This window comes from Arachis ipaensis, chromosome B10, assembly GCF_059453495.1.
Source record: "Arachis ipaensis isolate K30076 ecotype BB chromosome B10, ASM5945349v1, whole genome shotgun sequence".
NCBI lineage: Eukaryota > Viridiplantae > Streptophyta > Magnoliopsida > Fabales > Fabaceae > Arachis > Arachis ipaensis.
The window spans coordinates 139826164-139850585 of record NC_142435.1 but is presented as its reverse complement, the minus strand read 5'-3'; the positions used below and the strand labels follow the sequence as shown (position 1 = coordinate 139850585).

Genomic DNA, 24422 nt, shown 5'->3' with positions numbered 1-24422 from the left:
CAACCCAGATGAAAGTGAGGGTAATTTTTCTAATATAACTTTCTTATTTGAATCATGAGTTGTGATACATAAATACTCATGATTTCCCTCATTCATTGTCTCAACATGATATCCATTTCGGCGAATATCTTTAAAGCTCAACAAGTTTCTACGAGACTTGGTAGACAACAGTGCATTATTTATTATTAATTTTGTTCCTCCAGGAAACAAAATTATAGCTCTTCCGGAGCCTTCTATCACATTGCCTGAGCCAATAATAGTATTAACATATTCCTCTTTTGGCACAAGATGGGTAAAATATATATCACTTTTGAGAATAGTATGCGAACTTATACTATCCGCAAGGCATACATCTTCATTACATATCCTTGCCATTCTCTTCAAAAACAAATAATAATAAAATGAGTAGTATGCACAGTTAAATTGAATACTTGATCAGAATTATTTTTCTAAGAAACACTGTACATAAAATAATGTCATATACTAAAATTTTATTTTAAAATTTGACACATTTAATAATTTCAAAATTCATAAACATTAATGTTTCATTATTTATGTACATCACATTTGAAACTTAAATACATAGAAAATAAAACTTAACAATAAGTTCTTTACATTATTTATTTATATATATACTTCACAGTCGCACATATTAAACTATTCCATCATTGATCAAATGACCAATATTTCCTTCAGGATCCTCAAAGAAATCAGATACATCATAATGAGTGGTGGAGTTCTCAGCATCATTTGAGACAAAATTTGTTTCCTTTCCTTTGTCGTCCTTTTTCAAAGATGCCTGGTAAAGATCGACTAGGTGCCTTGGGGTACGACAGGTACGTGACCAATGGCCCTTTCCACCACAATGGAAACACTTATCCTCTGTTGATTTATTCTGCCCGATATTCCTTTCTCTATCCCACTTCTGGTGAGATCCTCTCTTTTGAACATAATTCTTTTTCCTTCCATAATTTTTCTTATTATTAAAACCTTGCCATTTACCTCTTCTAGGGTAATTTGCCACATTTACTTCACGAAATGGGGCAGCGCCAGCTGGGCGCGCTTCATGATTTTTCAATAACAACTCATTGTTGCGTTCAGCAACAAGAAGGCAAGAAATTAACTCAGAATATTTTTTAAACCCTTTCTCTCGATACTGCTGCTGCAGGAGCACATTCGAGGCATGGAAGGTTGAGAAAGTTTTCTCCAACATATCATGATCAGTTATTTTCTCCCCACACAATTTCATTCGTGAGGTGATTCAAAACATTGCAGAATTATATTCATTTATAGATTTAAAATCTTGTAAACGCAAATGCGTCCATTCATATCGGACTTGAGGAAGTATCACCGTTTTCTGATGATTATACCTTTCTTCAAGGTCTTTCCAAAGATCTGCAGGATCTTTTAATGTAAGATATTCATTTTTCAATCCTTCGTCAAGATGACGACGAAGAAAAATCATGGCTTTAGCTTTATCCTTCTGGGATGCATTATTTTCAGCCTTAATGGTATCTCCAAGATCCATTGAATCAAGATGGATTTCAGCATCTAATATCCATGATAAATAATTGTTTCCAGATATATCAAGAGCATTGAATTCAAGATGAGAAAGTTTCAACATAATGAAAATTTTGTTACCTGAGTCTTCCTAAAAATTTGATCAGAATCTCGTGCTGATAACGTGTTATAAAATAACTAAATAAATAAATAAGGAAGAGGTAATATAAAATAAAATATAAATAGAAGACTCTAATATTAATATAAGTAACTTGATAAAATACTTTATATATTTATATGCAGTAACATAAAGATAGATAAAGAGAAATTATTAATAGTGTATAAAGAGAGAAGATAATTTTATTGTTGTAAAGAAAAAGAGAAAGAGAAGTATTTGTAACTGTGTAAAATCCATTTGCCTCGTTCATGCTTTTATAGGCAAATAAATTCAACTATTCAAACTTTATTAATTGTACTTTTCCATGAGAATTTGCTCCTTACATAGGAAATTAGATCCACCCTTAAATGAGCATTCATCCTTATTTATCTAGGGGTGGCAACACTACCCGAACCCGCGGGTACCCACCCCGCCCCTACCCGCTCGGAGTGGGTAATTACCCGCCTCCGCACCGGGGCGGGTTTTAACGGGGCGGGGCGGGGTCGGGTTTAGGTTAAACCCGCCCCTACCCGCCCCGGTATATATAATATATAATATATGTAACATATATAAAATAATTAGTAAAATGATTAATAATATTATATCATATATAAATTTTTACTTTAATTTATGTTATGTATGTAAATGGTGGTTATATAATTTTTAAAATTTTATTTTATTTGTTGGATTTAATAATTATAGGGGCGGGTAGGGGCGGGGCGGGTACCCGCAGGGGCAGGTTAGGGTTTAACATTTTACTACCCGCGGGTATGGAGGGGCGGGTTTTATACGGGCTTTTTGTCAGGCGGGGCGGGGTCGGGTAGAGTAAAAACCCGCCCCGTTGCCACCCCTATTAATCTATCCATGCTGTAACAGGTAACACTATGTTTAGTTGGAATGGAAGAAATAGACAAAAAAAATTGAATAGATTCTTTTTTTTTTTAATGTGTTTAGTTAGAAAAAAATAAGAAGAAAAAATTTTTTATCAAAAATAATTTTATTCTTGTATTATAAAATATATTAAAAAAATAAAGAAGTAAGATTGAAAATATATTTTTTTTTTAATTTTGGAGAAAAAAAATTAGTAGATACCATTAATTTTTTAATCTTTTTTTTAATTATTTTTTAACCAAACAATGAATAAATGAAGAGGGAGGCTAGGAAAAAAAAGGAACAGGGAGGGCCGGAGGGGAGGATTATGGTGATGATAAAATTAACAGTTAAAAAATAATTAGAGATAAAAATATCAAAATTTGTGTTTTATAGATTAGGTTTTAATGTCCCAACATTACGAAAAATTATCGAACATATGTATTTTGTATATATTTGTATGTCATCATATTTATAAAAATTAGCGGCTCAACAGGCATAACTACTTTTTTATTATTTTTTAAAAAATTAATTTTATTTTTTGTTAATATATTATTTATTTTTTAAATTTATTAAAGAAGTTTTTTTCATCATTTTAATATTAATGTGACTTTATTTATATTATATTTTGTTAAAATTAAAATTATTATAAAAAATCTTTAAAATATTAAATTATGAAAACACACAATAAAAAAGTATATATGTTATCGGAAAAAATGTAGTTCAAAAAATAATGATAATAATATTATTCTGATTCAAAAAGAGAATATATAAACCAAAATACATGTTAGTTATTTACAAAAGATAAATTTTGCTTAAATGTTATAAATATTCGTATTTGTCTTCATCTTTTTTAAATAATAGACCAAAATATAGATCTAAATTTGAAGAGACCTTCATTTTTTTTATAAATAATAAAAAAATAGAAAAAATGAGAATGCTTATTTTTTTTTTCATTTTTATATATCAAACTATAAGAATAATTAATAAACAAAATAGGAGAATATAAAAATTGTGTACCTAAAAAAATCCTTCATAATTCATCATACATCTCCTTATCAATAACTTCTTGAGTCATAAAAATAACTATATAAACGTTTCAAGATTATTCAATTAAATTAATTCCTTATTATAGAGATGAATTCAATTAAAACTTGTAGAATTGAGATATCTTGTTTTGTACTGAAATTTTTTAAAAGACAAAAAAGACGTTAATCCTTGTTTATCAATGACATAATATAAATTAAATGATATTACATCTGATTTCTTAAAAATTTATATTTAATAACAGTTACCTCCAATAATATTGTTTTTTACCAAAATGAATTAGTTGTTTTCTTATGAGTTTATAGATGAAAAAGAAAAAGTTAAATTCTTAACATAATTAGTATATACGTCTAAATAGATGGTATTATTATATAATATAAAAGTTTATTTCATTACCTTTCATTGTTGTGATCTAATATTTTTTTTTTATCATCTTCCATAACTGAGTTTTGTCTGCTTTAACTGTACCTCCTTAATCAATAGAATAAATTTTGAGTGGATGAATCTGATTTAAATATCACGTTTGATTAATAATATTAAAATAAAAATACCTATCATCAATACAATTGTCATAGCCATTAATATAGTAATACTTTATATCGATTGATCTCATTAATCCAATTAATTGCTCATCCTTCTATATACTCCATAACTGTTGGAAATTTGGAATCCTTCTTCCTGTAATTTATTATATATATGTATCACAATATATTTAAATAATGTTTTGTATATTACTTTTGAATTAAATAATGATACATCCCAAATTTTATTTTTTAAATTATGAAATTGATATTAACATTTAAAGACATAAAAATTTGAATTTTTTTCACAATAACTATAAACATTGCATAAGTTAGTTTCTTAAAAAAATAATATTGATATATTTCAATAATGTATCATATCATTTTTATAATTTAGAGAAAATATCACTTTTTTTTTCTGAGAAATGTTAAAATAACATTCTACTCTCCTCTATTTGTAAAATGTACATTCTCCATCCTTATAACTTTTAAAAAACCTCCTTTTTAATCCATTTAAAATTTTTTTGTGTTAACTAACATTAATCTTACCCATTTTGAAAGAAAAATAAGTTATTTTTTTATAAAAATATTTTTTAGCAAAAATTTTATTTTTTTTGTGATTAAATTTTGTTTACCAAAATATCCTTTAACAAATTATTTTTTCCTAAGATACCCTTCAATAATTTTTTAATTATTAAGAGACTTACTTTGTAAAGATGTGAAGGAATGATATTTAATTTTTTAAATTTTGGATTTATCCATCTCAACTTATTTTTAAGTTTTAATAAAATTATTAATAATTTTCAATAATTCTATAAAACAAATTATTTATTAATATTAATTATTATACATACTAACAGTGGTAAGATTTTTTAATATAATGTTAAAATAATATACATTGATATCGAAAATTAATAGTAAAGTATAAAAATAATTGTTAATAAAAAATTTGATAAAATCACAATTTAATAATTAAAAAATTATTGACGGGTATTTTAGGAAAAGAATAATTTAATCATTAAAAAAATTTTAAAAGAATATTTTGGTAAAAATACAATTGAATCATTAGAAAAATAATTTGTTAAAGAGTATTTTGACAAACAAAGTTTAATCACAAAAAAAATAAAATTTTTGCTAAAAGTATTTTTGTAAAAAAATAATTTTTTTCTTAAAAAGGGTAAAATTAACGTTAATTAACACAAAAATTTAAAATGAATTAAAGGAGATATTTTTTAAAAGTTATAGGGAAGGAGATTGTATATTTTACAAATAAAGGGGGAGAAAAGTGTCATTTTAGCATCTCTCAAAAGAGAGAAGTAAAATTTTCTCTATAATTTATTTATGTGAATCTTAGTTGATGCGTACCTATTGGGTAAAGCAGATGTTCTTTCTCTTATCTCTTGACATATCTTGATGAGCTCTTATGATATCAATTTATCTGTTCAAAAATCTTAGTTATTAGTTGTTAAAATTAATGAACAAAACTATTTATTTCAATATTGATATTATAATGATAAAATTATATAATACACATTTTATATCAAGAAAAATGCTCACATATTTACTAAGCACATAAATTACCTGAGGTGTTAGGTAACAAAATTTCTTTGAATACCACATTCCTTGTGTATTGTCTGTTTTTTTCATCTATTTTTCTTTTTTTGACTAAAATTTTTGTAGTTGACTGAGAAACACTTCGAGATAGAACAACATATAATTGACCATGGCTAAATACATGTTTAGGGAGATAGATCTCTACCTTAGGAATAGTTTGTCCTTGTGATTTATTTATCGTTATGGCAAAACTCAGCCTTACAGAAAATTGCTTCCTAATAAGCACAAAGGATAATCCTGAGTTCTCATTTGTTTTGTGTTTTATCCGAGGCAGAAAAGCTCCTTGTCCAGAGTGATGGCTAGTTAAGATTTTCACGTCTAACATGTTTTGAAAAGTTCCTCGACACAGTAATCTTGTACCATTACATAAGCCAACCTTAGGATATATGTTTCTCAGTAACATCAAAGGAGCACCTTTTTTTACCTTCAATGTATGAGGTGGCAATCCACCTGTGAAAATTGAGTTAAGATATTCTTGTTGATACAGATTATTGGTATCTCCTTTTACTTCATCAAAGGATGCTAAAATTTGCTCGTCTTCCGAAAATTTGTTGATAATTATATCATTGAGCTACTGTACATCATTATTTTTGGGTGTCAATATCGCTCTCTCCACCATGTAAGATGCATCCCACACATGAGCTTGTAAATTTGAAAATGTTTCTTCTATTAATTCATGTAATGATGCCTCACCTTCTCATGGTATTGCCATGTGTACTTCTATTTGTACCAAGTTCTCAGATTTGGTAGGCTCAATCTCATCCTCTATGCGCATAAGATACTTCGCAAAATCATGATCATTAAGAGATCGCATATTTTGTTGTAAGTGGAGAATTTTGGTGAATGCCCACAAATATGATTTAACAATAGAAGCTGTAATCAATTGCAACTTACTTCCTTTCGACATAACAGGTAGTACTTGGCAGAAATCTCCTCCCATCACCATCACTTTTCCTCCAAATGAATTATTATTTTTTAATATGTCTCACAATATATGGTCTAATAATTCCATTATCTCTTTATTAGCCATTGGTGCTTCATCCCAAATTATCGTTGTTGTTTACCTAATCAATTTTGCAAGATCACATTGTTTACTTATGTTTCATATGGATGATGGCTCTGCATTAATTGGGATCTTAAATCTAGAATGAGCTATTCGACTCCCAGACAATAAAGTTACAGCTATTCCTAATGACGCAGTTACTAAAATAATATGTCCTTTACTTCTTAAGTCTACAATTATAGATCTGTAAAGAAATGTTTTGCCTGCTCCCCTGGCCATCAACGAAGAACACTCCACTTTCTCTCCGATCAACTGTATTTATAATGCACTTAAAAAATACAAACTAGTCATGATTCAATTTTTTTATAGAACACGTCTTCTTGAGGTACTTCGATGGACAACTCTTCTTGGATAATTCTAAGCATCAAGTTGTCATTGTCATTATCCGAAATTAGAGTTGGTAAATTGTATTGTGCAATATGTTTTCTGTGTTGAAGGAGGATGTCATTTAAATGCCTAAGCAGGCGATTGTCAACCCATGGCATGTTGTAGTGCTTATTGATAGATAATCATCCACCATATATGAAAAAAACTCATCCCATAATCTTCTTACATCTGTTGGCTCACAAAATATTAAGATGGTCGCAAATAACCTTCTTAAAACATGGCATTCTTAAAATAGATTCCTCAACCAAACATGCTCTTATGTTGTTGTCACTCTCTAACAGTCCTCAATGCTAAGCGGATTGCTTAAAGGACGAATATTGGATACTATTCACCATTAGCAAGTCATCCCATCCAGTTGGTCCTCTTACATTTGACAACAGAATGCACAAATAGAATTTTTCTCCTTCTATTGGTAAAAATAGTATAGATCAGACTGATAGTTCTCTTTTGTGACCTGCGCTGATGCCATTCTTTTTTCTTATTGTTCCAAGTATAATATTCTGGAATTTTTCTATACAAAAGATGCCTAGATTGTTGGTCATCTATCCGATTAAGTGCAAAGAATTCAGTGAGCATTGTTTTTGAAAAATAGTCATCATTAACTATTTCAGAAATAGTTTGGTGCTTATAAAATCTCACTTGATATTGGTTTAGCAAATGAATTTGCAACCTTTTAACTGATGGGTACATTCAATAAAGGTTGAATTTACATATTCTCTAGCATGTCTCTGGAGCGGCAATCCATCTTGCATCAATAAAATGTTTTGCCTTATCATAATGTGAACTTCTGTGAACCTCCATTGCAACACAGTCTGGTCCTTTATAGCAATATTTGTATAAATACTTTATACTCTTGATACTACTACATATCTCTACATTGATATGTCAATCATACTTTAGTAGTAGTCAAAGATTGTACAGAACTACCCATCTGTTGTCAATTGTGATATTTTGGTTTATAGAGATTGGAGTATCAAATCACCTCCTATATTGAGGATATGAGTCATCACCTCGTCATGTATCTGTTACAAACTCTTTTGGGTAGTTGCATTTACATTGACCATTTTTCATGCATGGTGAATATTGATTAAGTGTTCCGCAAGAACCATGGATCATATGTCTTAGCACTGCCTCATGTAAGTGTGGTTTTACTTCTTTAGATGGTATTTTTGCTCATACCAAACTATCATATTGGTCGGGATCACTCAACTTGTCATTATTTTTTAAGATTAGTAACATATGTACGTGTGATAATCCTCTTTTCTAAAACACAGTGACATAAATATATCTTTTTACCTTTTTCAATACACCTTTAGTAATAACATCTTCCTTTAATTATTCAAATTTGGCTCTGAAAATTCCAGTTGTTAGATCCGGACGATCCTGTGGAGCTTGAATAGGATTGAGTTCTGAAGTTATTTCTAACCATAATGGATTGCATGTCATAGTGAGAAAAATATCCGGTTTACCATCTTTTAGAACAATAGCCATTACATTCTCGTATCGTTGGGTCATGTCTCGACGATTGCCTACGAACGATGATGGTAATATCGTTCTTCTGCAAATATTTTCTGAAACGAATTATAGAGAAAAGTATTATTAGTTTGGAATTTTAACTTCGAAAATACGTAATGATCTATGGTGTAGCCATTAAATCGAAAAATATTTACTAGCGCTAGTCTCTCCTGTATGCAAAGCATCTTGTAAGCCTTGATATAGTTCAACTCGAAGCTTCGGTTGATTTTGTCAAACCCATCTTAACTTGTCTGTTCTGATTTTTACATAGTTGTCAACAACATATTATTGAAGAAGTCGCCCCACTTGCAAAACTGTTGAGTGATCATTGGGGCAGATCTACTAATTTTAAGGATATTTGAAAACTGTTAGAAATTATGAAATGATATATTGGTACAAACTATTATCAAAGGAAGTTTATAAAGTATGAGTATGTACCTGAAGCATATAGCTATAATATGTCCGACATGATACTTTGTTCCCACTTTGAGTTCGAGTATTGATATCCCACACATAGGTTCTAAATGAAAAAAGAAGAGGATATTGTAGTAGATCATAATAGCCAACAAATTTCTAAATCCTTCTTAGGTTACTAGCATAAGTTTGAACCTTGATATCTCGTCTTCGCACCATCGTTTCAATGTCATCACCAACTATTTATGGCTGATTAGCAGGTCATTCTCTAATTACCAAACTATACTCTTGTACATCTAGTCGTTATGCAAGCTGACAAAATACATGGATAAAAGGATTATATCGGTGCAACAAGTGTTGTAGCTTCAAAATCAAACTTTCATGGAGTTGTGTGTTCTCCAGCATCCTATTTTATAACTCGTGTTTAGTATTGTATATATACAATTGCAAGAAGCGTGGTCATGTCCCTTGTTTTGGATAAAATCTTCCTATACTATGATATATTGGTCCTTGAGCAGGGAATGTATATATAGCATGGCTTGCTGTAGCTAATTGTTTGTCTATGTGTACATTGCATGAAGTGAATAAAAAAATATAGTTGTAACCACGAATGTATTTCTTGAAATGGTTCCCTTCTACAAAAGGGTCTAAGAAGATTTCAAGTAATTCTTGAGGAGTATTTACTTTTGGCAAAGAGACTATTCCCCCATTGCAACACATGTCAAATGTTTCATGGTGAAATAGACGTGCATTACAGTGGGTACATGTCCTTGGAGTGAATAGTATACTTTGAAGCATTGATGTATTTTCTTGAGAATCTCGAGCATAATTGTAGGATGTTCGGAGATGATATCTAATCTCTGTACTCACATAGATAAATAAAATATTATGTTTTAGATTTTTTTTTCAGCATAGCATGTGCCAATAAATATATAATTAGGTACTCAGGAAGAATTCATTAATTATTTCATATTTTTCAGATAGTGGAATGAAGAGTGATTTACATATAAATACAACTTTTCAATTGAAGAAGTTTTTTAAAAAATAAACGTAATTTTCAATAATGTACTGTCTTTTCTAAAATTTTCTATTGCCTAAAAATTTTATAAAATTATCATAGTTTAAAGTTCTAGATATTATATGAGATGAAATATTCAATAGAGTAGATTTTTATTCTCAATTATACTAAAATATACAAAGAATATTTTTAGAATGATATGTTTCTATTGTATTTCTTTGTTATTGATTTTTTTGAAAATTTTAAATGTAGTCTATTAATTTGTAATATTTTAATTTAATTTTTAAAATTTATTATGATAAATTAACAATATGATGAGGATTTTATTCATTAAAATTGCATAAATATTTTTAAAAATTAGTTTATTTATTGTACTTTATTTTGCTATTTTTTGGGTGTTTATGTTAATATTTTTTACATTATTAAATTTTAATTTGATAATTTTTTTTATCATCAAGAATTTATTACCTAATTACTATAACTTAATTAAGATTTGTTTTTCATCATTAAATAACATTATGTGTATCATGGTTATTGTTATTGGATAATATTTGTAATAGCATTTTTTTAATTCGTACTTAAATTAGTTATTTAATAAAATTTTGTCCAATAACTCATAAAAATATATATGTTATCTATGTTTTTAATTTGAGGATTTCTAATTTAATTACCTATTAACTTGTAATATTTAATATAGTATTTAGATTTTTTTAAAGAAATTAAAACACATTTTGTCATGACCAAATATTATCATTTATTAAATTTTTATTTGAATAAAGATTCTATAATAAAAAAAATCCATATAATTTGTACAATACATTAATTAATATATGAAATAAACTATCAATATTTTTGTATTATTTTTTAATTCTTATTTTTGTGTTTAAGTTAGATCTTTTCTGGTTTTACTCTTAAATTTTAAAAAATATATGTTGTTACTAAAATTTTATTACAAAGTTATTGTTATTATTAATCTTATGAATGTATTGCCTATTTAAAATTTATAGTATTTATTAATTATTTATTTTAATTTTTTTATTATAGAATTCATAATTTTATTTCTCATTAGGCATTCTATATAGTACTGTACAATAACAAACCTTTTAATTTATTCAATACAAAGAATATTTTAAATGAATATTATATGATGAAGATAAAATATTAAAAATATAAATAGAGTACTAACAACCATTCATATTTATATGGCTTCTAACACTGTTTGTAACTGTTCATTATAAGAAATTGATCGAGACATTGAATTAGTAGCATTGGTATCTCGATCTACACTTATACACAAAAAAAATACAAACTTTATATATTGTAGATTATTTTAAAAGAATTAAAAATTAGCATTCAGAAATAAAATAAATTGTGTAAATTAAGTTAATTAATTTTGTTAATCTTGTATATTAAAAAAATTTAAATGTGTAGACAAAATGTTATTACATGTTTTATAAGCATATAGGGTACTAACTAGTTACGTCATCATCACTGTCTTTTGCTTAAACTAGCTCCATTATCATGTGTTTCTAGAGAACTGTATTTTTAAAGAATAATATACATAATAAGCATAATTTAAATTCATGAGAGTAAAATTAGTTATCATAATAAAAGTTATCTTTTATGTTGCGTAAAATAAAATATCGGTGATTTTAATTATTTAAATTTATTTAATCTTTAATAGGTTCAATAGAGAGACTATTTTATTGATACTCTAAGGATACATTTGTTTCTTGAATATGATAGAAAATTAGAGAAAAAATTATTTTTAAAAGAAAGAAATAAATAAAAAATAATTAAAAATATATTTGTTTTTTTACAAAAAAGATTAATATATATAAAAAATAAAAATAAAAAATATGAGATTTTATTATTAGTTATAATATTATATTCTTTTAAAAAAATAGTAATAGATTTGTTTTTTATTTCTAGAATTATGATTTTAACTTATTAGCATCTACTACATTATATCTTAATGACATTAATATATATTCAAAGTATAATTATTCAAGATTTTTTTTCTATATTATATCTTAATGACATTAATACATATTCAAAGTATAACTATTCAAGATTTTTATTTTTCTATTGTATGACTGAAGTTAGAGTTTCTGTCCATTTTTATTATTGAATTCAAAAATTTTGAAAGATTTAATTTAAAAAATTTACTCTAAAAAATTATTAGGAATATTTAATTATTAAAAAAATTAATATAAAAATTACTAAGTAAGATTAATTTTTATAATATTTATAAAAAATATTTTTTTTGGAATTTAGAATGCATGCGTAAAACTATAGTTCACTTTATATCAACATAAAATATATTATTATTATTATTATTATTATTATTATTATTATTATTATTATTATTATTATTATTATTATTATTTCTTTATTATTATAATTATTTATACATATTTTTAAGTTAATTTTGTCACTTTTTTTAAGGATTTAAATTTTATATTGTTGTTAGATAATGTGAATCTTTTCTTTGTTATTAATCTTGTAAATTGAATTTGATTATAGGATTTTACGACGACAGATAGAATTAGTACGTTATAATTGAATGGAGTTCTTTTCATAATTTTCTAAAACTAATAAATATATATTTTGGGTATAAATTTTGAATTAAAAAATACTTTATTTAAAATTATAAGTTATAAATTTTATTATTAATATATATTATCAATACTACTATCTTCATTCTACTATCATTATATTTTTTTATTAGTATTTAATGATAAATTATAATATATTTATCTTTATTTAATTTTAAAATAAATATATAATTAAAATTATTACTTTATGTACTCGCAGAGCCGATCTGCAGGTCCGTATATCCGCACACTTAACAAATGAAGAGTAAACTGCCATTTATACCTTAAAAGATAAATTTTTATTGACAAAACTACTCAAATCCTAAAAAAAATTCAAAAATAGTATTTTACTCCTTTGAATATATAATTAAATAATATATGAATAGCTAAGTTCCGATATGCATATATGCACATTTAATAAATAAACAAATTATTTGTACAATTATAGTATAATTTATATTTAGTATAATTAGAAATAAATTATAATATTATATTTTTTCTAATAGTATAAGAATTTATCTATCTTGTGTCCATATTAAGGTTACAAAATTGGAAAGAAAATCAAAATAAAATCATATTTAATAATTAATTTGTTTAGATATCCAAATATCACACAATTTAATATAATTTTATTTATTTAGTATTAATATATTAATTGGTAAAATAGTTGATAAATAGGACAAGATTATTTAATTTAATTTATTTAAAATTATAAGTTTTAATTTTTTTTATCATCTTCATTCTACTATCATTATATTTATTCATGAGCTCGAGAAGAGAAGTGAGGCCTTCAGTCAAGAGAGGTCCGACCAAAAAGAAAAAAAAAGACAGCTCCTTAGTAACGGTGGAGATTCTTTGAAGCAGTCCACTCCCGCAACAAATGGTAAATTATAATTTGAATATCAGATCTTCAATTTGACTATAAAATCGTAAATTGGATTATCTTAATTATTTTGTAGGACATCTTTATAAAAAAAATACTAGAATGACTTTGAATTTGAATATCAGATGAAAAATTAGAATATTTTTATTATTTATTAGGATATCTTTACAAAAAAAAATAGATTTTTTCGTTATCTTTGTTAGTTATCTCTATAAATAATAGTGTTTTCCGTGAAGTTTTAAATTTAAGCACTCTTTTTCCAAACACCGCAAACCAGAGGAGCAAAGAGCATGAGTAAGGTAATCATGCTTATTTTTGTTAAATGAAAATTGAGATTATTAGTCTTTTGTAATATATTTTTATTAGTTATTTTTTTAGTCCAATATGAATAGTAAAATATATTTGGTTTTACCAGCACACACCGGATGCTTCTGTAACTTCTAAGGGAGAATCGAACATAGGCTTTTCCGTCATGGACGAGAAGGTAACCTATTTTTTTGCTATAATATCTGATACCTTACTTTCTTAGCATACCTTTTTAACACATCTTTAGTTATCTTTTGGGATGTTTATATTTGTTGTGTTGTTACCTTATTATTTAGTAACGCGTGTCTTATTTTATGGCATCTTGAAGTTTGGAAAGGGTATTGTCGAGGCACTGTCGATGATGATACGCGAAGCTGTTGTGCATGAGATAACAACAGTTCTGCCAGAGTTTGTAAAAATGGTTGGTTCCTCATTAAAAAGTGGGAGTCACGGTATAAAGCTTTCGAATACTACTCCAGCTGTTACACTACTATCGAACACTTTGAAACGCTTACTTGACGCCAACCCCTCAATGTGTTTGGGTGACAAACCAGTAACGAAGAAGAGAACTCCGAGGTGCAAGGGAAGAAAGTGTGGACTACCGGTCTCCGAAGTTAAGGTTTTATATTTTTTTTAAAATAACAACTATTAAAAATATAGTTATAAACAATTTTCTAAATTAAATGCATAATATTTTTATCATAAAATTTCTTTTTCTGGCGAGTGACAGATAATTTGGGGGCAATTTTCTGTGCGTACGGAGGGAATATTTTTGGATAACTAGCTAATATTTAGAGACTCTCATTGGGTTGTTAGTAAAGAGGTTATTAGGGATTTAAAATATGAATTGAAAACGTGAAAATTGCTATGTTTTTAAGCAATCTTTAATGAAATAGATATTAGTTTCTATTTAGTTCATAAACTCTGCAACTACTAGACACAATCACACAACTATATTGCTGTGAAAAGTAAAGGAAGCTTACAATAAATATTTGTTAAAATGTGTACATGACAGATAATTTGAACTAAAGAGAATATTCCTTTTTTTTCTATCAATGAATTAATTTCTTATATATTACATCAAAATAATATCAAAGTGGATCTAGAAGAAGCCGCAACTATAAAACAGGAAAAATGAATTAAGAAAAATTTTCATTCTTATGAGAATATACAAGTATATTATATGATTTCAAATTTTTTGCACTAGTTACCTAGCATTTAGCATTATGACTGTGACTTGATTCATACTCCATAGTTTATGTTGATTACTTGAACATGAATCAGTCTCTAGATGATTCTTTGTTAGAGAAAAGCTAAATTTTTTACTTTAACCAATACTAAAATTTATTTGTGCAATTTTGTGAATCCATTATATTTGTAATATTTTTAACTTTAAATTACACTCAAAGCCAATCTCTCTGCCTACTTGTTGTTTACTCCTAACTGATTAAGTTGGTGATAGTGATAGACAACATCTCTCTCCCTATTTTAAATGTAATATTATCTTTAGTAAATAAAGTCTAGCAATGCTTAAAATAATTATCATATTTTTTGAATTTACAGAAAGAATTGCATTTTGGGAAGAAGCTTTTTCCGAGTCATCCATAGCTTTACTACAACAATTACAATTCAAATATGGATGGGAATGACATGCCACATGTAAGTGCTTACATTTTAGGATAATATTAGTATTAGCAAAATTTTTTATTTTTTATACATAAAAAGTATTATGTATAATTTTTTGTATATACTTTGATTAAATAATTAATGTTCACATTATTGTTATGGTGTTTGGATCTTTTATTTTGGCCATCTAAAGAAATAAAATTTTTTGATAAAAAACTGGCCACTGTTGCTTACATATTTGGATGTAACTTGGATCCAGAGTAAATAATATTAGTTTATTTCTCATTTTAATTGCTAATTTGTCACGTAATTATTTTTTTAATCTTTTCTAATATTATAGTATAATACTCTAATTTTAGAAAAGTGCTTGTTCCAAATGATCATTATCATGGCACACGCAAAACTCTTCTGACTATTATACCCGTGAAGTCAATAATTGGTGATGTAAGAATTATTTTTGCAGTATTTATTTATTATGCTTGTAAAATTATAAAATGTGGATTAGTGCAGCATAACCATAATTGTCTATGCTCCATAGGTCCTTATCTTAGTTTATTCGATATTCACCAAAAGGCCATTTGGGCCCAGAAAAAACAAATATGGCAACCAATGGTATTTGTCACCGGCATTCTTCGTAAGTTGATTAGCAGTTCAAAATCTAGTCTTCAATATTAATATATCTTTCTAGATATACTAGAAATATAATAAGATTCCTCACTTAGTTCAATGTTCAATGTAGCAAATTGTTTTAAGCCCGAAACAGAACTGTTTCGGCATAATGAAATACATCAAGGATAACTTCATGGGAGATCTCGACGGTTTATGCAAGGTTTGTTAATTTTGGTCAACATTCAATTAATTAGTATAGTAATATTTCATGGTTGTTTTTATTAAAAATTATCTTTTGAATGTTGTTATAGATTTTTGTACCAATTTACCTAAATGGCCATTGGTTTCTCATAGTGGTTGATTTGCTTCATGAGACCGTGAGATATCTGGACTCGTTCAATCGTTGCGCATTGATGACAGAGCGTCATTGACAATGTGTTAAATTACCTTGAGAAGTTTTTATCCGACAATAACTTTCAAGAAACACTTTCATTTAGAAACCTTTAATTTTCTAAGTATAAATTCAATGAGACAGTTGTCCCGCAATAATCTGCCAAATCGTAAGTTTAAAAATACGAATTTTCAAAGTACAAATTCAATTTTTGGGCTGTTTGTTCTTTTATTATATTGCTTTGTTAATATGTGCCTTGAATTGTGGCGAAGAAATGACTGTAGTGTTTGGGTCGCTCAATGGATGGTCCTCAACTATTATTGGAGACCCGATAAGACATGGGTAAGAAAAATGTCATTATTAATGAAGTTAAGTTTATTCCATTATCTAATATCATTGTTAATGTCTGTTAAGTTGTCAATGATTACTCAAGGATGCGACTGACTATTCATTTGGTGTATGACAAGCACAACCCAAAGCGATATAATAAAGGAGCTCGCTGTTACTGACTGGAATAAAAAGATGTAGCACTCTGTCCTTCAAACTTAGGATTTTATGATGCTTCTTATTAGAACTTTATTAATCGTAATAGTGTCTTTTAAGGACACATTTATTTAGTTAAAATAGTTATGGATTGAATTAGACCATTTTAATTTCGTTTAAAGAACAGTTTATCTTTATATTTTGGACTATTTAGATATATGTTAATTTTTTTTTATTTATAACGATTTATACATTATTTCTTAGAGTAACAATTTCAACTCGAAAGTTATAAAAAGTGCTCCGCAGAAAAGGGTACACTATCCCCAACATACTACACAAAAATCAAACCAAATTCTGAGGACAAATAAATTATGACATCATATAGATAATATAGATAAACATAACACATACTCTAGTTCATTCAATCAAAACAATTGATAATGATGGAAAGATCAAATAATCATAGTCAAGATGTTGAATCCATGTCCATAGTTATGTACAGATGCATTACTGAAGCACTCAAAGTCAATATACAATAAAATGGAATTCAGCGAGAGAGATCAAATTTGAACAGAGTTTAATTGTTAAACATCCTAGTATAGCATCAATATATGCATAACAGCTGCAGAGTATGCACTTTCTTGTAATTAAGTATCCACTACTTAATTAAACCCTATCACTTTTTTTTATCATCTGAATTGTACAACACTTTTCCACTTTTTATGAGTTCAACCATGCAATCACATGCTAAAAAGAAAAATTATTTCACTTTATGATATTCTAAACTCCTTTATAGCAGTTATTTTTCAATCCGCAATAAAAAAAATTGTTTGCAATCATGCTAAGTAAAGGCAAATTAACAAGGTTTAACGTTTCAACCCATCCCATGGCAAAGATTTCGCATGATCTTCTGTAAAGTTTTGGATATCTATGTCGATAAAAATTTATTTCATAAACTAGCTTATAGCTACTTCTAAAGACTGTAACACTAAACAGACAGGATGAGTGGATGACAAAAATTTAATTTCTCCTAAACAAATCGAGAAATATAGTTCCCGACGAAACCTGCACCCTAATGAGCTCAATAGCTTCCTCAATATGCAATTTATCATGGACAACAGATATAGCAATAACTATAGAATGCGCTGCAGCAGCAATAACATCAATTGCTGCCAATTTCAGTGATCTGATCTCTTTAGAAGAGTTCTCTATAGCTTTTACTATACCATCTTCCTGCTTTCCACCAAAAAAGCTTGAGTACACAACTGGCTTGAATCCAAATTCTGATTCCACCCAGCAAAGCAGAGGGTTCAATTTTTCTACTTGGCGATCTGCAAAGTTAGAAGATTCAAAAATAAAATCTCTCAAGTTTTTCCCATGCTAGTTATTTTTGGTTATTTTTGTAAGAGACTGGATTCTTTTTAACCTAAATAACATTGCAACAAATGCATGTCTAATAATCATCACTTTAAGAAGCATTGAAATCTACTTTTAACAATGTTGTACTCCTTTTGTTTCGCAATAAGTGTCATATTATAAATATGCACATGGATTTGGGATATAATTGAAACTTCAACATGCAATCTCCTCTTCTTTTTCCAAATAAGGAGATATAAGCATTATCTATAATTAATTGGGATCATATTCTGAATATTCTAAATCAGCAGAAATTGAAAATATAGAGATCCTTATATGCTCTAACTACCTGCTCTCTAGATTAGTTATGTAATTCACAAATTGCTGGACCCTATAATCTCTTGAATAACCTGAGAGCAAAAAGTAATAACTATTCCTCTTAAATCATTTTCAGTATTGATCCAAAAAATACAAAGATTGGGGTTACCCAATAAAACGAGCCAATGCCAGCATTTTGACGAAGGATTTAGTTTATGCAATAAGTTATCAGGCTAACTAGTTCTTTGTCAGCACCAGTTTTAAAATCATTAACAATTTTAAATCTATTTTTATAATATTCAATCACTCAATCTTTGAAATAGTATAGAAAATCACCTCAAATTAATCTAGGTAATAACAAGAACCGAAGAAGCTAAGAGCACAAAATAGGTTCGAGCAGAGAACATATCCGTCTGCAAATAAGCTGTTGTACTAGCTACCTATTTGTAGCAGTAGCAAAATCAGAGAAACTCTCCAAATTTTTAATTAAAGGATATATGAATTTTGTAATTGAAGTACTCACAGTTAGAGGAACCAAAGCAACAGAGTAAATTGGCAACTTTGATTGCCCTCCAAATCAAGGTTCTCCTTGAAACAAACTTTTCAACTTGTTCCTCTTCAAACCTATTGCCTACCTATTTGTGTCACTAGATTTACATACAACCAGTCTTAATTCAGCACATGGTTACCTTTCCAGGAGTGCCTTTGGTAAAACAAGAAGTTACAGAAGTTATTTGCCTAAGCCAAATAATTTACAGAGTTCTTATTAGACAATATACTTCTATCAATTTACATAAGACTAGGATATATATTCATTCTAAAAAATTGAATTGAAAACTAAATTAAGAAATTCTAAAAAAATAACCAACAGATAGGATTGTAACAAACTTCCTATTACTAAAGCAGTCGAAACATAGATCAAAATCTACGTCTCAGACACATCACACGACTAATGAAATATATAACATGAAACAAAGATGCAAATAAATAATCATCAATTGAACAAGTAGTCCAACAATGCATGTTTTTCATAATAGAAATTTTCCATCAACATCAATGCACTACTTATTAAAATTCAAAAATTTAAATAGCATCTCAAACTATACTTTCATTATGCTATATTAGGTAATGCTACTATATGCCGTTGCACTTCGGTTATTGTCCTTGTTGTACAACATGTTCTTCACGGTACAAACAAATTTGAGAGAAAAAGAAAGGACTTCAGCGAATCATAATGTGATCTCAAATAATTTAAAAAATTACTAATCACTAAATTTTAACGATGCAATACTTCATCATGATTATTTATACCTGTAATAACCACTGGTGACTTCCATATGGTGGGATGGGAGCCCTATGGCTATTATTCAATCTTGAATCACCTAGCCCAAACCCTAGCTGCACAGATGCATCTACTTTTGTATTTGGCACTGCTGATGTCCCTTGGGAAGCCACAAGGTCTCTAGGAAGCTCCTATAAAAAAAGAAGACATGGAGTCAAAATTGCTATCAAGTATAACTACAATATAGAATTTACCAGTTTATTTTTATTCAAGTAACCCCTACTATAATGTTGTATCTTACTGACCTCTTCTGTACCAAAGCTAGCTGGCGTGCCACTACCAGTCTTATCACCCGAATCATCACCGTCATTCCTCACAGAACATTTCTTCTTTACATAATTAGCACTGTTGCATTTAGTGCACCTCCGTTTACCTCTCTCTTTTCTTTCCTTGGGTGCACCTTTTGTCTTGACTACTAAAGGGTCACCAACAAAGTTCGGCATGGGAGAATCTCTTGTTTGTATTTTCAAGCAAGATTTTTTCTCTAGTGTTTTGGTCAACCGACAAACTTCATTCATAGCGTCATGGAAAGAAGGACCATCTTGAGCTCCTAAGAATACCATCCATGTAGTTGCAACTTATGGCGCATTAAAAATTCTCTTTCTCTGTCTTGCGCAGTGCCTCCAGCAGAACTTTCGTCCAGATACTTCTTGGCATTCATAGACCATCTTTTCAAAAGAAGAGTTTCTGAAAATTTCTGTAAACCTACCCTTTTCATGGCACAAAACATGTGGCTACAAAGAATGCCTTCACTACTCCACCGACTACATTCACACTCCATATTCCCAGTATTGAGATCATAAAGTACGTTGTATATATGTTGCCTCCTTCCACACTCCTTAAATTTTAACACAACAATAGTTGATATGTTTTTCTCATTAACTATATCCAATGTGACCACTCCTTGAATCTCTGTTTTTACTTTTTCAAAAATCTCCCTTGTGTAAAATTTGCAGCATAAAACTCCAATACTTCTAACCCAGTAGTTAGAATGGGCTCCCCATACACCGTCTTAAATTCAGAAACTAATTCATTGTGTCTATATTCCCTAAGAGCATGTTCAAGATTTTGGACCAACTCTAGAATACTTTGGCGAATGCAAATAAACCTCTTGATGACGTTGTTTATTACCTCACACCTTGATGTTGTTCTAAATCTAGTACAAAATTTATCCCTCAAGTAAGCGCTTGCCCAACTTTTCCTCTTTTCATATTCATTTAGAACCCAATCATTTTCCTCCAACCCATATTTTTTTATCATATTCTCCCAATATTCTTTAAATTCATTTGGATGCCATAGAGCATACAAACATCTTCTGAAGTCTTTGAAAAAATCTTTGTTTTTTATGTTTGCCATTACATTCTTCCGAATGTGCCAACCACATAATCGGTGAGTTACATTTAGGAAGATTTCTTGAATTGCTGCCTTTATTGCCTCATCACCGTTTGTGACCACAATACTGGGACACTTGTTCAGCATGACTTCTAGAAAGTTTTGCAACAACCATGTATATGTTGCCGTTTGTTTCTCCTCTATCAAGGCAAGCCAAATATACATATTTGGTGGTGATGGCTACAACCCGAGAAGATTACCAATGACCTTCTGTACTTATTCTTCCGATAGGTTGTATCAAATGCAAGCACATCTCTAAAGCATTGATAATCGACCCTACAAATGCCCTCTGCCCAAATAAATTTGTCAGCCGACCTTCATCAGTAGCACTGTACCTTGCCATGGCCATGGGGTCAATATCGGCTTTCCCAAGTAGATAGCTAATTATCGCATTGGAATCCCCACCAATGAGCTTTGCACGACGAGTTCTTTCAATGTGGTTATCCAGGTCCTTCTTTGTGAATCCGACATTAGCATAACCACCGGCTTAGCCTACCATTAGTCCCATTATTTTAGAGGTTGGTAGACCATGATCATGCATGGTGTTCACCTAAGCTTTTTGAGCCTCAGTCAACACTCGGTGGTATGGAATTAGGTGTACCAAGCATTGGGGGACAAGATCATGGTTGTGCTTCTCAATTAATTTGTTAACCCTCCAAGTTGAAGTTTTGGTGTCAAAGTACACTGCAAGCATGGCTTCACAACCAGTATGAGTCAGCGCTTTATGCTCCCTCTTCTTATTCGAATTAGAGATGTATTTCTCGGCTCTCTTTCCTTCCTTATTGCAAAAAAATCGCCTTCTGCACTGTGTTCTATATTCTCCACACGTTGTATCACCCTTGCGAACTCCAAACCTGACAACCTTGCATACATACAAGTTATAACCTGCATCCGACGTTTCAAATGTCTTGTTTATAATATCATCAGCCGTCACAAAAACACACTTGCTACTGCTGCCACCACAATCACAAGTTCAATTCACATTCTCTTCCACACCAGTCATCATGCAATCTTTAACATTGTCTTGTGAACTGAGTAGTTCCGAATCAACATCCATTGCATCCAGAGTCGTTTCTTTCTAATTCTATATACGTAAAAGTTAAAAATTATCCAAGAAACAAGAACAGGTAGAAGTAGGATATAGTTTCATAAGACATCTTAACCTAAACTAAAGAATAGACTAAAATGGAAGTTAACAAGAGCATTGTATGCAACTCAAATCTTAAAGAAAAAATTGATAAATTAAATCCAAGTTATGGAGAGAAAATGCAACATACCAAGAGGAATTGTAGCCCAAGGGGGGTAAAAGTAACAAATTCAAGGTTCAATCGCTAACAAATTTAACTCAGTGATGGTTTTCAACAACAAAAAAATTATTGGTGCACGAATTCCCACACTCTGTACAACTGCACCAGCAAGTACACTGGGTCGTCCAAGTAATACCTGAGCGAGTCAGGGTCGATCCCACGAGGATTGTGGTTTGAAGCAAGCTATGGTTATCTTGTAGATCTTAGTCAAGTGAGTAGGAGATGTTGGTATGTTGTTTAATTGCATAAAAAGAATAATGAGAAAAGGTTACTCAGAACTCAGAAGTTGTGTAAACTATGATAAGAAGGTGGTTAAGGCTTGGAGATGCTTTGTCCTTCTGGATTAACTCTGGTCTTACTGTCTTCTTCAATTGTGAATGATTTCTTCTATGGTAGGCTGTATGTGATTGTCGCCGGTTGAGAGGTCGCCAATGCTCCTCCAGATCTGAACCCCAGTGTTAGCGTGGATCCATTCTGATTGAGGGTGAAGCTCCTGCAGTCGATTCTCCTTAATGATCCTACTCAAAACGCTACAGACATGGTCGGATCTTCCGGATCAGATAATGTTGTGCCTTTGGGTTCTAGCCTCTACCACAGAGACCCTAATCTCCCCATACCTTGGCTGAACTGGTGTCTCAAGAAGTCCCCAACGAAGTCGTGGATTAACCGTCTAAGAGATGTATAATCAAGCTAATGGTTCGATGCTTTCCTGTTACGTATTCACACGAACCCAAGAAGCACACGGGTGGTTATTAGGCACGCAGTCTTAGTATGAAGAACAAGGATGATTGTCACGGGTCATCCCATTCATCAAGTTGAAGAACGAAGATACATCTTAGAATTGAATCAAACACCGATTGAAGAGAAATAGTAATACATTTATTAATCCATAAAACTCAGCAGGGCTCCTTCCCTCAATCTAGGAGGTTTAGAAACTCATACTGATAGAAAATACAATGTGAAAAATGAAATATGGCAGATCTCTTTGAAGATCGTGTAAAAGTGCTTTAAATACTAAGCTAATGACTAAGGATTACATAAGAAAGGATAAAATAGTCTTTTAGTGCTAAAATCCACTTCTGGGGCCCACTTGGTGAGTGTTTGGGCTGAGATTTAATGATATCCACGTGCTAGGAGGCCTTTAGGGCATTGAACGCTGGCTAGGGGTCCTTTATGGGTGTTTGAACGCTGGTCTCTTCTCCTTGGGCACTAGATGCCTGGTCTAGGGTAGATGGCTGGCGTTGAACGCCAGTTTTGGGCCTTCAATTATAAAGCAAAGTATAAACTATTATATATTTCTGGAAAACTCTGGATGTTAGCTTTCCATATCCATTAAGAACGCTCCATTTAGACTTCTGTAGCTCCAGAAACGCTCTTTCGAGTGCAAGAAGGTCAGATCCAGACAGCATCTGCAGTGCTTTCTCTGTCTCTGAATCAGACTTTTACTCCAGCTCCTCAATTTCAGCCAGAAAACAGCTGAAATTGCATAAAAATACACAAACTCAAAGTAGAATCCAAAAATATTAATTTTGCACTAAAACCTATGAAAACTTAATAAAATTGAGCAAAACATGCTAAAAACTATATGAAAATGCTGCCAAAAGGCGTATAAAATATCCGGTCATCACAACACCAAACTTAAACTATTGCTTGTCCCCAAGCAACTAAAAACAAATTAGGATAAAAAGAAGAGTAAGATACAATAA

The 24422-nt window shown here is 29.7% G+C and overlaps 1 pseudogene; it reads right to left on the bottom strand.

The window, feature by feature from the left end:
* Window positions 1–18021: 18021 nt before the first annotated feature.
* On the bottom strand, window positions 18022–22466 carry LOC148581908 (protein FAR1-RELATED SEQUENCE 5-like; annotated as a pseudogene).
* Between the last annotated feature and the right edge of the window lie 1956 nt (window positions 22467–24422).